Source organism: Cetorhinus maximus, chromosome 12 (assembly GCF_964194155.1).
Source record: "Cetorhinus maximus chromosome 12, sCetMax3.hap1.1, whole genome shotgun sequence".
NCBI lineage: Eukaryota > Metazoa > Chordata > Chondrichthyes > Lamniformes > Cetorhinidae > Cetorhinus > Cetorhinus maximus.
Genome location: NC_135890.1, coordinates 19007841 through 19023492, shown reverse-complemented (window position 1 = coordinate 19023492; position 15652 = coordinate 19007841). Strand labels below are relative to the sequence as shown.

At 41.5% G+C, this 15652-nt stretch overlaps 1 protein-coding gene across 1 annotated transcript in view; it reads right to left on the bottom strand.

The window, feature by feature from the left end:
• snd1 (staphylococcal nuclease and tudor domain containing 1) overlaps window positions 1-15652 on the bottom strand; it is a 913627-nt gene that overhangs the window by 828237 nt on the left and 69738 nt on the right. The window lies entirely within an intron of this gene.

The window sequence follows — 15652 nt, the reverse complement described above, 5'->3', positions numbered from 1 at the left end:
GTGGCTGATAATGGCATTTTGAGCTATAGAACAAAGCACTGCTGGTCTAATAATAAAAACAATGAAAAAGGTGACCAATTAAAAGCATCACACAGAATCATAACACACCAAACTCGTTTAGAAATCCCTTCATTGCGAAGCCCCACCCCATCTCTACAATCTCCTCCAGTCCTGTAACCCCTCTTAGATCTCAGTATTCCTCCAATTCTGGACTCTTGCACATTCAATTTTATTCACTCGAGGAGTGACCACCTTATCTTCAGCAGCCTAGGCCGAGGTGTCCAGTAAAATCACTATTTCTCCACCTCTCCTCCTTTAAGGCATTCCTTAACTCCTACCTCACTGACCAAGCTTTTGGTCACCTGCAATACCATCTTGTGTGGCTCGGTGTCAAATTTTGCTTGATAACACTCCTGTGAAGCTTATGAGATGTCTCAGAACTTTAAAGGAGCTATATAAATGCAAGTTGCTGTTCTCTATGTGCTTAAGTACGATTTTTCCAATATTTACTGGTATGGTACACAAAATACAATAGGATTATAATATCTATGAACTGCAGTACAGAATTATTGGGAATAACCCCAGCTCGAACCAGATAGAAAAGGCAATTTCACTCTTGCTGACCCATGCTACTGGCTAGCAATTCCCCAGACCATTCCTCCTAAACAAAGTAACTGTAAAGAATGACAAGTTTGGCAACAGGGAGGGCTAGAGGCATCAACTTGCCGAGTAGTTTACCAGTTTTCTGAAAGCCAACTATTTTTCTTTGAAAGAATAATTCAACATTCTCTGAAGAACAGCAGGTGCAAAACAGCCTCACTCAGCAAAAATGACACTACGAAGCATGCAAGTCTGGAACAACTCCAGTTGAAACGACAGGAAATGCTTTTAACATGGAAAATTCACAGAACAACCTGAAATTAACGCACTTCTTGATTATAACCTGGACAGACAGTGATTTACTGCTGCCCTATGTAGAATGTTTCAAAGCTAAGCAAAAGTTAGAAAAAAAACACACTCGAGGTGTCAAGACTTGTCAGAAAAAATCATGCAATTTTCTTACAATGCAAAACAGCATTCCTGATTTGGTCAATGTCAGCAGTTGAAACATGATAAATCATGGAAGGAATTTCCAGGGTCAGAGTTACTTACTAATGTGCACTAAATATAGTTTTAAGATATTGAAAAGGGAAATTAGGTAAATCTTTTTTAACAATGCAATATTTAATATATACCAAAATACTACAAGTGTCCCTCGCCTTATTTAGCATAATTGCACCAATTAGTTACACACAAGCCAGTAAATCTTTCTACATCGGGGAGACCAAACGCAGACTGGGTGACCACTTTGCGGAACACCTTCGATCTGTCTGCAAGCATGACCCAGACCTTCCTGTCGCTTGCCATTTCAACACACCATCCTGCTTTCATGCCCATGTGTCCATCCTTGGCCTGCTGCAATGTTCCAGTGAAGCCCAACACAAACTGGAGGAACAGCACCCCATCTTCCGATTAGGCACTTTACAGCCTTCCGGACATAACGTTGAGTTCAACAACTTCAGGCCATGAACTCTCCTCTATCTTCACCCCTTTTTCAATCCCTTTTTAAAAATTTATTTTTTTAATTTACTTATTTGCATTCATTTATTCATTGTTTTATTCCTTTTTAACCCCCTTTTCTATCCTTCTTACCCAACCACCGTCCCCTCCTCATCCCCAAAAGGGTCATCTGTTACTTGTTCCATGTTGTTCTTTTACAGAGTGCTGACCCTTGTTCTGCTATTCACATGTTCTGCTTTCTTACATTTATGCCACCATCAGGACCTTCTTGAGCCTTTACCACTACCATTAACACTCTTTTCGTCTTGTGCCCATGATATCTTTGTTAATCTCTCCTTAGCCCTCACCTATCGCTGACCTTATATCTAGCTTCACCTGCTCCACCCTCCTTAAACAGTACAAACTCTGTCATATTTCTACTTCTCTTTAGCTCTGAAGAAGAGTCATACAGGCTTGAAATATTAACTGTTTCTTTCTCCACAGATGCTGTCAGACCTGCTGAGTTTTTCCAACAATTTGTCTTTATTCCAGTAAACCTTATGCTGCAAAGAAACCGCTTGTCCAATGCCCTTAATCCATCACCTCAAATTACACTCAGCACCAGTGGTAGACCCAAAACCACCCTAGCTTAAAATACTCTTCCCGGATATAAGTTTCCAAAGTATAAAATCTACAATTCTGCTGTAGCACTGGATGTAAAAAGAAACCTTTCAAATGTCAAAAGTGACAGCATTTCACTTGTAATTCTCGTGATTACATCAATGGCGAAGCAAAGATGCTAACACCCCACTGTTCTATATGGTGGTGAGCCGCCTTCTTGAACCTATTCAGTCAACTGACGTAGGTACACCCACAGTGCTTTTCGGGAGGGAGTTCCAGGATTTTGGCCCAGCAGTGAAGGAACGACGATGTATTTCCAAGTCCAGGTGGTGTGTGGATTGGGGGGGAACTTGCAGGTGGTACTCTTCCCATGCATCTGCTACCCCTGACCTTCTAGGTGGTAGAGAACGCAGGTTTGGAAGGTGCAGTCAAAGGAGCCTTAGTGAGTTGCTGCAGTGCATCTTGTAGATGGGACACACTGCTGCGTTGGTGGTGGAGAGAGTGAATGTTTAAGGTGGTGGATGGAGGACATAGACTGCTATGTCCTAGATGGTGTCGAGGTTCTCGAGTGTTGTTGAAGCAGCACTCATCCAGGCAAGTATTCCATCACATTCCTGATTTGTGCCTTGAAGATAGTGGGCAGGCTTTGGAGAGTCAGGAGGTGAGTTACTTGCCACAGAATTGCCAGCCTCTGACTTGCTCTTATAGCCACAGTATTTAAATGAATGGTCCATTACAGTTTCTTGTCAATGGTAACCCCCAGCATGTTGATAGTGAGGGAGTCAGTGATGGTAATGCCAGCGAACGTCAAGAGGAGATGGTTCGATTCTCTCTTGTTGGAAATGGTCATTGCCTGGCAATCGTGGTGTAAATGTTACTTGCCACTTATCAGCCCAAGCTGGAATATTAAAAACAAAAAACTACTGCGGATGCTGGAAATCCAAAACAAAAACAGAATTACCTGGAAAAACTCAGCAGGTCTGGCAGCATCAGTGGAGAAGAAAAGAGTTGACGTTTCGAGTCCACATGTGGACTTGAAACGTCAACTCTTTTCTTCTCCACCAATGCTGCCAGACCTGCTGAGTTTTTCCAAGTTGGAATATTGTCCAGGTCTTGCTGCATATGGATATGGGCAGCTTCAGTGTCTGAGGAGTCACAGGTGATACTGAACGTCGTGCAATCATTGGCAAACATCTCCACTTTAGACCTTATGAAGGAGGGAAGGTCATTGATAAAGCAGCTGAAGATGGTTGGGTCCAGGACATTATCCTGAGGAACTCCTGCAGTGATGTCCTGGGGCTGAAATGATTGCCTCTAACAACCACAACAATCTTCCATTGTGCTGTGTATGACTCCAAACACTGGAGTTTTCTCCTCTTTATTCCCATTGACATCAGTTTTTTTTTTGAGCTCCTTGATGCCACACTCAGTCAAATGTTGCCTTGATATCATTGGCAGTCTCTCATACTTCACCTCCTGAGTTCAGGCCTTTTATCCACGTTTGGACCAAGGTTGCAATGAGATCAGGAGTTGAGTAGCCCTGGTGGAGCCCCAACTGAGTGTCAGTAAGCAGATTACTGTTGTCTAAATGCCGCTTGGTAGCACTCTCGACAACACTTCCCATCACTTTGCTGATGATTAAGAGTAGACTTCATGAGGTCCAATGACCATGTTGAGGACTCCTTGGGCAAATCCCTCCCAACTGTATACCACTGTGTCGCCACCTCTGGGTCTGTCCTACCGATGCCAATAGGACAGGGAATATCATGAGATAGTGATGAGATAGTTTGGGACACACTGAATCTCAGAGACAATGTCAGGCTGTTGCTTAACTAGTCTGTGGGTCAGCTCTGCCAATTTTGACACCAGTGCCCAGGTGTTAGTAAAGATGATTCTGCAGGGTCGACAGGACTGGGTGTGCTGTTGTCATTTCCGATGCCTAGGTCAATGCTAGGTGGTCCGCCCAGTTTCCTTCCTTTTTGACTTTGTAGTGATTCGGTAAAGAACATTTCATAAAAGACAACAGTGAACCAGATGGGTTTTTATGACAATCGACAATGATTTCATGGTCACCATTACTGGCACTAGCTTTTATTTCCAGATTTATTAATTGAATTCGAAATTCCACCAGCTGCCGTGCTAGGATTGGAACCCATGTCCCCAGAGCATTCGCCTGGGCTTCTGGATTACTAGTCCAGTGACAATACCATTATGCCATTGCCTTCCCATAGGCTACTTTGTCCTGGATGGTGTTCAACTTCCTGAATGCTGTTGCACCTACATCCATCCAGGCAAGGGGACAGTATTCCATTCACTCCTGACTTGTGGCTTGTCGATGGTGGGAAGGCTTGGGGGGTCAAGGGGTGAGCCATTTACTACAGAATATCCAGCTTCTGACCTTCCATAGCATTCACACGACCCTCAGGATGTTGATAATGGGAAATTTGGCGATGAGAATATCAAATGTCATGCAGAGATGGTCATTGCATGACAAGCATAGCATGAATATTACTGGCTACTTATCAGGTCAAGCCCAGAAGTCATCCAGGTCTTGCTGCATGCACACGGACTGCTTCATTATCTGAGGAATTACAAATGGAAATGAATGCTGCAATCAGCAGCAAATTGCCCTACTTGCAATCTGGTTCTAATATTCTCTTTATAACGGGGGCAACCAGAACTACACACAATACCCAAATTGCATTCTTACCAATGCCCTGTATAGGTTCATTACCTCTCTTTGCTGTTGTACTCAACGCCCCTATATATAAATTTGAATCACTGGATCAAACAAAGGCTGTAAATAGGGCCTGTAACAAATTTGCGCAACGACCTTTTCAGAATCAGTGTTGGTTCCACATAACAGTACATTCAGTGCCCAAAGAATGACAGATGGGTGATTAATAGATGGGATTCATCTAGTGCTAAATTTACACATGCAAATGAAGTTGATCTGAGAAAATGTTGGTCTAAATAAAGGGCAACTCCTCTTCTGCATTGTGTTATAAAATAACCCTACCACTTGCATCATTTCAGAAGTCATTCCTCATACCCTTTTAGCCCTTTATAACCTACTGCACCTAATGCCACGTATGCTTGAAGTAAATCAAAAAAAACCAAAAAATTTTATGCAATGGTTTATGCACCAACATCCACTGACAGTAACATCAGATTAGCACTGGTACACAGTGCCTGCAGGATCTTCTTGAAATTAGTCTTTAGTCTCTGCCGACAGAGATAAGCATGCAACTGAATAAAAAATACCTATCAACTGAACATGCGTGGGTTTCAAATGGTGATCCTTTGAGATATTCCAATGAAAAGACTGGATAATTCCTGCAATGCCTAAATCTGCCCATGAAATAAATTCCATGGTGTCGCTACTGTATAAAGGTAGAAGCAGAATGAATTGTATGAATATTAATGTATAAATAGAAGAGCTATATAATCGTAGAGAAGGCAGAGGCTATCTTATTAAAAACAGCTACCTGGGTTTTGCAGTACTGACTTGGTTAGTTGAATTAACAGCTCCTTTCTGTGAAACATTTAAACTGGAAATGATTAGAACTGTCTGGAATTCATCAGAGACAAGCAACATTAATAAAATGGGTACTTGCAAGTGCACAGGAAGAGAGGGCTCTACAGAAAATAAGGGACTGAACATCCCGGCCAAAAGTGTGGCACAGAAAGTTAAAGACCATTTATATAGACAACAATCACTGCTGTCCAGAGGGCACAGGTGCAGACAGTTTCAATTAAGAAAGGCAGTAAAAGCCAAGCTGCTTGGAGTACCTGCATGAGGCCCGCTCCACACGGCCAATGCCAATACTATGCAGTGTAATCATCAAGATCTCAAGAACAACTTTTACAGAGTGGGTGCTAAGAATCTGAGCAATACAATTACAAACTTCGCGCATCAAACAGCTCATCACCAGGGTAATTAGGGATGGACAATAATTGTTGACCCATCATGAACATGCCATGAACAAAAAGTTAGGTCTCCTCTCGAGAGCTTTTTGAGCTGTATGGCACTTGGTGAAAAACAGGAATTTTTTTAAAAATTCATTCATGAGATGTGAATGTCACTGGCAAAGCCAGCATTTGTTGCCCACCTCTCATTCCCACAATTGAGTGGGATACTAAGCCATGTTAGAGGACAGTTAAGAGTCAACCAAGGTCAAGTCACATGTAGGCCAGGTAAGGGTGACAAATTTCCTTCCCTAAAGGACATGTGTGAACTAGTTGGGTTTTTAAGACAATCAACAGTAGCTTCATGGTTAGCATTATTTCGACTAGCTTTCAATTCCAGATTTATGAATTGGATTTAAATTCCAGCTGCTGTAGCTGGATTTGAACCCATGTCCCCAGAGCATTAGCCTGGGCCTCTGGGTTACTAGTCCAGTCACAATGCCACCATCTCCCATTGCGATGACAAGGGTAAGGAAAATCACATAAGAATCCGACACACACAATGTTCAAATCTTCGGGCTTAAAATTCTGCCTTTTCCTCCTGTGGGGTATTTGCAATAAAAGGCAGAATAAGCCAAACAGCAAAACCGTCTTAATATATAATTATATGGGCCTTTAACATACTGTCGTTTGGTAGCACAGAATTTGAGTATTGCTGAAAAAAAGATTTTTTTGTTGTCGAAGCTGTTCATCTTGCACTCATCAGGACAATTCGCAAGACCACCAATGTGACGGAAACAACAAATTTATACTGTATGAGAAGGCAGTGCTGATTGGTTGGCATGGGGACTCTGACTGGTAGAGGCGCTGCCATGGAGAATGCACCAGTTGATGGTCAGAGTTAACTGCCAAGCATTGTTTGAAATTTAAACCAGGCAGCTAACCTTTCCTCATAAGACAGCCTGCTCGTTCCAAGTATTAATCTAATAAACCTCCTCTGAACCACCTCCAATGCATTTACATCCTTTCTTAAATAAAGAGACCAAAACTGCACACAATATTCGAGATGTGGTCTCACCAATGCCCCAAAAATGTATAACTGAAGCATAACCTCCTTACTTTGATGTTCAATTCCTCCTGTAATAAAGGATAGCATTCCATTAACTTTCTTAATTACTTGCTGGACATGCATACTAACTTTTTGTGACTCATGCACCAGAACATCGAGATCCCACTACACCTTGGAATTCTACAGTCATTCTCTGTTTAAGAATACTCTGCTCTTTTATTCTTCCTGCCAAAGTGAACAACTTCACATTTTTCTACATTATACTCCATCTGCCAGGTTTTTGCCTACTCTCAACCTACATCAGTCTGCACCCTCATGTTCTCTTCACAACATACTTTCCTACCTATTTTGATGTCATCTGCAAATTTAGCTGCCATGCCTTCACTCCCATCTAAGTCACTTATATAAATTGCAAAAAGTGGAGGCCCCAGCACAGATCCCTGTGGGACTCCATTCGTCACATCCTACCAATCAGAAAAAGACCCATTTATGCATACTCCGTTTTATACCAGCCAGCTAATCTTGTATCCATGCTAATATGTTACCCCCTACACCATAAGCTCTTATTTTCCACAATAAGCTTTGATGTGGCACCTTATCAAATGTATTCTGAAAATTCAAGTACAGCACGTCTACAGGCTCCCCTTTATCCACAGCACATGTTACTCCTTCAAAGAACTCCAATAAATTGGTTAAACATGATTTCCCTTTCACAAAACCATGCTGACTCTTCCCGATCAACATTAGTTTCTCTAACTGCCCGTCTCTAGCCTCCTTAATATCAATTCTAACACCTTCCTCACGACAGACGTCAAGCTAATTGGCCTATCGTTTCCTGTTTTCTGCCTCCCTCCCTTCTTAAACAGAGGGGTTATATTTGCTACTTTCCAGTCTGATGGAACCTTTCCAGAATCTAGTGAAATTTGGAAAATTAACATCAACACATCTACTAGCACATTAGCACCTCTTTTAAGATCCTAAAATGAAGTCCATCAGGGCCTGGAGACTAATCAGCCCGCAGCTCTAACAGTTTGCTCAATACCGCTTCCTTAGCGGTTGCAGTTTTGCCAAGTTCCCCTTTCCCTTCAACCTCCTGATCTACAGCTATTACTGGAACATTTTTTGTATCCTTTTTAGTGAAGACAGAAGAAAAATATTTGTTCATTTCATCTGCCATTTCCTTATTATCTACTATTAACTCCCCACCGTCACTCTCTAGAGGACCAACACTCACATTACTTACTCTTTTCTTTTCTGTAGAAACTCTTGCCATCCATTTTTACATTTCTAGCTAGCTTCCCCTCATACTCTTAATTTCTTACTCCTGATTAACCTTTTAGTCATTCTCTGCCTTTCTTTATATTCTGACCAATCATCTGACTGCCACTCATCTTTGCGCAGTTACATGCTTTGTCCTGCAGTTTGATGCTTTGCACAACTTTTTCAGTTAACCAAGGATGGTGGTCAATAAAGAATTTTGTTTTATAGTAGGAATATACTTATTCAGAGCATTCTGAAAAATCCCCTTAAATGTCTGCCACTGCTTCTCTATTGATCAATCCCCTAGCTTAGTATCCCAGTTCACTTCAGCTGGCTCAGCTTTCATGTCCACATAGTTGCCCTTATTTAACTTTAAAATACCAGTCTTAGACCCACTCTTCTCCCTTTCAAACTGGATGTAAAACTCAATCATATTGTGGTCACTGCTACCCATGTTCTGCAGAACCAGTCATAGATAAGACAGGGCACAAAGGAACATCACTTTTGTATGTCTTGGGTAGCCCATACATACGCGGACGCAGCGAGCCGTAATATTTTCCAAAATATTATATACATTAATAACTTCATGACGACCAATATTCAACCAATTTATGAACTCGGCAACTCGCGCAGTTGAGTTTAGTTTTAACAACACCATGTACGCTAAAATAGATGATGTCATGGGATCCCCTCTAGGCCAAGCTCTCGCAGGGGTCTTTGATAGAATAACACCTAACTTCCTACCCATTGCATATTTCCGATGTGGATGATACATTTGCTATATTTAAATCCACAGCTGCACTTAATAATTTCCTTGTATGCCTTAATGGATTCCATCCTGCAATCAAATTCACCTTTGAAATGCAGCAGTCAAATGAGCTTCCTTTCTTCAACATTCTAATCAAGAAATCTTCCGGGGGTTCTCTACCACTGTCTACTGCAAGCCTATCTTCACTGGTCAATATAAGCGTTGGGATTCTTATGGTTCCATGCACTATAAGATTGACCTCATCGGCAACCTCGTAAATAGGGCCCGAGCCATTTGCTCACGATACAACCTTGATGCTGAAATAAGACACATCAAAGGCATCCTGTGGGATAATGGCTACCTTAATCAGATCATTCCGCACTATACATCACACAAATTCATGAATGGGCCTAAGGCTGTCACTTTCAGCTCTGAAAAGTGCCCAGTCTACCTCAGATTACCCTGGAAGGGCAAAGTATTTCAAAAGTTTGAGCGGCAGGTGAAGCTAGCTGTTTCACACTGCTACTACGCAATAGCAACACGAGTGGTATTTGTCACTAACAGAATTCTGACATCAAGCCAAAAAGGTATTCTGCCAATCACACAAATGAGTAATGTGGTATATGAATTTCACTGCTAGTGTGATGCTAAGTTATGTAGGCCATACGTCCCAAAGACTGGCAGATCATATCAAACAGCATGTCCCTCTGCTGCTCGCAATGTGCAAGGTACAGGTCATACTCACCAACCCGTGCTTGCAAAACTCAAAAGAGTGTTCAACATTAGATTTGACTCCACGATTCGACAACATTTTCTAAATAATCCTCAGTGTGGTAAGAATTACGCTGGCGACCAATTTAAGATCGTCAGTCGGGCTCAGTGTGGCACATTTGCGTGTACTGGAGGCTATGTATATTAATACACAGGGCCCTCTTCTTTACAGACAAAGAACATGTACACACATTGAGCCTGCTCCAGCTAAATAAAATAAGTGACAGCCATTCACTGGTTCATTCCTAAGGGCAATGCCTTAACCAAAGTCAAGCTGCCTGGTTTAAATTTCAAATAATGCTTGGCAGTTAAATCTATGACCATCAACTGGTGCATTCTCCATGGCAATGCCTCTACCAGAGTCCACTTGCCAACCAATCAGCACTCTTTTCATACAGTATAAATTTGTTGTTTCCCTTATATTGGTATTCTTGCGAATTATCCTGATGAGTGCAAGGTGAAAAGCTTAGACCTTTTTCAGCAATTTCCTTTAACATAGAAAAACATCCAAAGGCACTTCTCAAAGGTACAAGGGAAAATGAACACAGCTAAATAGATTGCGATCAAAATCCAAGTTGTTGGGTGGGTTTAAAGGAGGGAGGAGAACAAGCAAAGAGAATTAAGAAAAGGAATTCCAGAGCATGGGATCTAGGCTACTGAAGTCACAGCCATCAATGGTCAGAGTGAAAGGGAAGAGGGATGTCTCAAAGGCACAGTGGAGCTTCCAGCTCACTTCCCTCCAAGTCTCCAACCAGTAAGTCGCACTGCTTTAAAACTAAGCAGGGATACATACGGTACGCACTTAAAAAGGTGCAGGCAATTTAGCCCAAGTGACTGTACTGTACATTTCACAAGGAAATTGCTGGGGCTGTACATCAAATCAACTCAAATTTTTCAGGGGAAGAATCTGCTTTATTTGTAGAATTCTTCACAGATTTGACATCTTATTGACTGTGAAGAGAGAATGGCAAAATAAATCTAAATATAGGTTTTACGATGTCCTGCAGGGTGCTCTCTGACCAAATGTTTGGACAGGTTCACATCAGCAAAAGATATATACTGTTGTTCAAGCAAGCAAAAGAAGCTGCAGCCAGGTAGAAAGGAGATAGAGATAGCATCTAATCAGTGCTGCCAAAAGCTATTGTGTTCAGATTAGGTTTTTGAAAAGCATTTAACAAGACAACAACATTGGATCAAAATGACAACCAAACACAAACGCTCCAGCAAAGGTCAATAACTGTAGCATTCTTCATTGGGAACTCTTGTGTTTGGAAACCCAAATATATAAGAGCCACTTTTAGACGGATCCAAGCTTTTCAGTGGTAATGCCTGTAATAGGGTATTCGATGGTCCACTGCTAACGCACCTCCTGACTCCCTAAAGGCTGCTCATTATCTGTATGGCACAAGTCAGGGGTATGATGGAAACTTTCCAACTTGCCTGGACAAGCATGGCTCAAACACTCAAGGAGCTCAACACTATCCAGGATGAAGCTCAACACTATCCAGGATAAAGCAACCCACTTGGTCAGCACCCCATTCATCATCACCTTAAACATTCATTCCCTCCACCACCGATGCACAGTAGCAGTAGTACCATCTACAAGATGCACTGTAGCAACTCGGCAAGCCTCCTTCAACCTTCCAACCCTCAACCTCTACCACCTCGAAGGGCAAGAGCAGCTGGTGCATGGGAACACTACCACCTGCAAGTTCCCCTCCAACGTACACACCATCCTGACTTGGAAACATATCGCCATTCCTTTACTCGCACTGGGTCAAAAAGCTCCCTTCCTAATACCACTGTAGATATATCTACACAAATTAGAGTGGTTCAAGATGGTTCACCACCACCTTCTAACAGGCAATTAGAGATGGGCAATAAATGCTGGCTTTGCCACTAAAGCTCATATCCCATGAAAGAATAAAATAGATTTAGTATTGAAGGGCAGGGTAGTTTGTGCATGTAATAAACGATTGGAAACAAAATAGGGGTAATCAGGTACTTTGTTTAATTTTAAGTAGGAACCCTGACAGTTTCAGACCTCGTTGCACGTGTATGCGTGCGCAGGTTGTGGGAGTGTGGCAGGGGAGGGGACACTTGGGTAAAACTGACAATATATGCTTTAACAGACTGAAAGCTCAGGACAACAGTGATAGATGGCAATCGGCAATGAAAACTATCAGGCTAGCTTAAAAAAAAAAATCATTGGAGAAGACAGCAGTAGGTATAGCTTTAAAAGATCTTATTTAGCTATGTTAGAGATCAGGGTGTAATTAAGGACAGCAAGGACACCCCAGGGAAGATTCAGCTGGACTTCCAGGGTACGACAGAGATTTTAAGTAGCTACTTTTTAATCAGTCTTCTCTCCAGCACACAACACTCAAGTTCAGTGACACCTTGTACAGTGACCCTGAAACTGCTGAATAGAAGCACATTATAGTCTTGAATAAAATAGTGGCGGAACAGGTTGGACTGCTGGACCCAACTGCATTAATCTAAGGAGCGGCTCAAGAGAAAAGAGATGTGCTCAACAAGCCACTTGTTCATATACTGCTGGGACGCGGGAATGTTTCGACAGGCTTAGGAAAGCCATGATGTCAAAATTCAAAAAGGGAAACAAGTCAGAATGAAGAAATTACAGGCACATTAGCTGAATTTTGATTACAGACTAGTTACTGGGCATCAGAACACTATGACCAGCGTGACAGAGAAGCACTCATCAACTCTCAACATGCCCATTAGAAATGGTTGCCATGTCTTACTAATCTGGTTGAATCTTCTGAGGTGATTACATAGACAACCTGATTGACATCATTTCCCCAGATTTCAAAAGTTTTTTTTTTTAAACAAGGTTACACACAATAGGCTACTTAATAACATGGAGCCCAGTGGGACTAGTGGGCAGACTTTGGGCTTGGTAAGGAATTGGTTATATTTTAATTGACAGAAGGTTGCCATTGATAGTAATAGCTCTATGTAGCTACTTGTGGAGGCCCACAGGAATCAATGTTAGGCTCGTTAGGCTCACAATCTTCATTAATGAACTGGATGGGGATGTTGGGCAAAGTGCCTGCAATTTCACATGATACAAAGGTTTGTGTGGTTATTAGAGCCCTGAATGAGAAATACAGATCACAAATGGATCTAAGGAGTCTGGCAGTTATCATTTAAATATAAATAAAGCTCGTGTTATGCATGTGGCCGGGGCCAAGGTTAAAAGCTATTGTAAACTATGCAGAATTGCAAAGTTAAGACTGTTGTGAGAGAGAAAACCTACATTCATAGTACATGAATCACTCAAATAGTGCCCTGAGGCATCAGTAAACGCAAATACAGCATTATGGTGCATTGCTAGGACAATCCAAGACAAAATAATAAGCACAAAACTGTCTTTGTATAAAAACTTCAGTTAGATCTCACCAAGAAGATGGTGTCCAAATCCAAATTTAATCCCCCCATATGTTGTGCTAAGAAGCCTGGGGGAAAAAATTGAGGAAGTTACTATAATTATATCAGGTTTATAAAGGTTCTGAGTTACCATGATTGATCGATAGCAATGGGTCCTATTACTGTAGCAAAGCATAGATTTTGGAGGGGTTTGAGTAAAGCCTTCAAAATAACAAAATGATTAGATCTGGTCGATGTGGATAAATCGATGAACTTGATTTATAGAAGTTGAAGGGCACGCAAAGAGGTTTTGCGAACATGGAACTGTTACATATCAGAAGGTTTTTTCTTTCACAGAACTCAATCATTGAAACAAGTTGCTAGTTCATTTGGTGATTTTTGGATGCTCTTGAAGCTTTCAAAAAGGAGTTGGATGTGTTTCGAACCATAGCTGATATCATAGTACACAAAAGTTAGGTGGATACCAGGCAAAATGTCTTCCCGTTACTGTGTTCTACATCTTGCTCAATTGACTTCAGGAATTGGAAAGTAATTTCCTTGATTGCTTTCTACCTGAATTGGCTATGGATTTTTTTTATTCTCTTTGCCTTGCCTAGTTGCCTCCACTGCATTGCAGATCCACACGTGCCACCAAATCTCTATACTAAGTCATCCAAGTGGCCATTCTTGAGGTGTGAATACAGACAATGAATACCAGCACACAAGAGGTGGGGGGCACAATACAAGCAAGCCCAATCTTGTACTTCAGATATCCATAAACAAGTATCTTCCAGCAGATCAATGACAACCAATTAGCAATAGATACCTTGGAAGATTTATCTCCTGCTTTACCCAAGTTAACATAATGACAAGGAGGTGGTAATACCAATTTACATTTACAGATAAGTTATTAACCACAGTCCCATAAAGCATTAACGGATTGCTACTCATCTCTACAAACCTTCAGCCACTACATAACAAGATATTTACCCAGCTCCCTTTTAAGAATGCTATGACACCATTAGCTGCTTTGATGGATCATATCACTGCAATGCAAAATAGAGGTTATATGGGCCGAAAACTATGCTATAAAACTTTGCAACGTCCAATCCCAACAGTATTAAGTGCAGAATCCTGCTTCATTTGCTTTTGCAGGGAGTGCATTAGGTTATTATTTTACAGTTTCAAAGTAAAATTGCAGGGGAAATTAAACAGCCTGATTAAATATTTACACATTTACACCCACTACTCTCAGCTGACATTTCACAGCTTGTGGGCTGAGACGTGATTGATAACAAGTCAGAAACCACATTTAACAATCTGACATCCCATCCTTGCTCAAACAGCAGTTCTCCCATCACTGCTATAAATGGTTGGAACACAGTAGACCAGAGAATTATTGAACACTGGGCTACAGAAAACTACCAAACAGCATTGAGAGCTTTTCATTCATCTTATTGCACTGATTTGTGCTAACATTTGGTTCCCCAAGAACCCTTTGTTACTTCAAAGAGACCTTTTTGAGTAAGCCTAAGCAGTGAGCATTGGCAAGCTACACACTGGAGGCCAGCTGTAATGCCCCGACCACCACACCGGAGATCAGGTAACACTGCACAGACCTTGGTGCTTTCTGCTGAGAATGGATAAGGTCTTCCCAAGTAGAGCACATTCCCACTATCCACAGACGGGAAAGACAGTGTTGTTGCCACTGGACAAAAGGAGCTCCCAAACTTTTGTATTCAAAAACATGTAAAGCAGCAGCTGGACAAAAGGTGATGTTTATTCTTTTAAAATCTGTTTCCCCTCTCAATGGATTTTATTTATCTATTTTAGGTCTCCATATATATAAGGCAGATAAACACTCTACTGATGTCAGTGATCAGCACTCCTTGGGAGGCAAAGATGTCAGCAGAAGTTCAACACTGGCCACTACTGAACTTTGCTCTCTGACTTCCCACAGTTTACATCCAGAAGAAACCCAGATACCAACACAGCGTATAGAAAACCTCAAGTGGAAGGGACCAGAAATTTATCTGTTCCACCTTCTCACCATCTGCGAGATTGCCTCTGATCTGATAATCTTGAGGAATCACTAATATTGTTACACAAACAGGAAATGCTGGAAAAACTCAGCAGGTCTGACAGCATCTATGGAGAGAGAAACAGAGTTAACGCTTAGAGTCTATGATCCTTCTTCAGCGCTTTGATTTCAGATTTCTAGTATCGCAGTATTTCGCTTTTACACTAATATTGTTAGTTGTGTGTCATCTATATGGATATAAGGAAGGGAAGAAATATAGTCATAACCTCTATCTTTTTTTCTGGATGGGTAAGGGAGTGAGATA